The following is a 414-nucleotide window of genomic DNA, read 5'->3' on the forward strand; positions in this document are numbered from 1 at the left end:
GGAAACCATGCCTCATACAAGATGAACTTGAAATCAGTAACCGCCCAACAGAGCCACGGCAATGCCCGATCATAAATTCTACGCGCATTTACGCAACGCAACGAATTTATTAAAAAAAACACTCCTGATATAAGCAGGATCAAATTAATAAGAATCACAAAATCGCACAAATGAATTTCAATGTACAAGGACTCAAAATCCAAGGAAAAAAACGAACAGAGAACGAAGGCACGATAAGCCGATAGCAATAAAAACACATTTTTTATTTTTCTTATCACCGTCGTCGTTTAAGAGTTACTTTTATTCGTTTATTTTGATTTCAAATTTGATGATGGATTCGTTACAATAATGTACCAGAACAAAGGTAAAACGGTATAGCATAATATGATGCCCCGTGGGAGACCATGAGCGAGG

Source organism: Anopheles darlingi, chromosome 2, assembly GCF_943734745.1.
Source record: "Anopheles darlingi chromosome 2, idAnoDarlMG_H_01, whole genome shotgun sequence".
Lineage (NCBI taxonomy): Eukaryota > Metazoa > Arthropoda > Insecta > Diptera > Culicidae > Anopheles > Anopheles darlingi.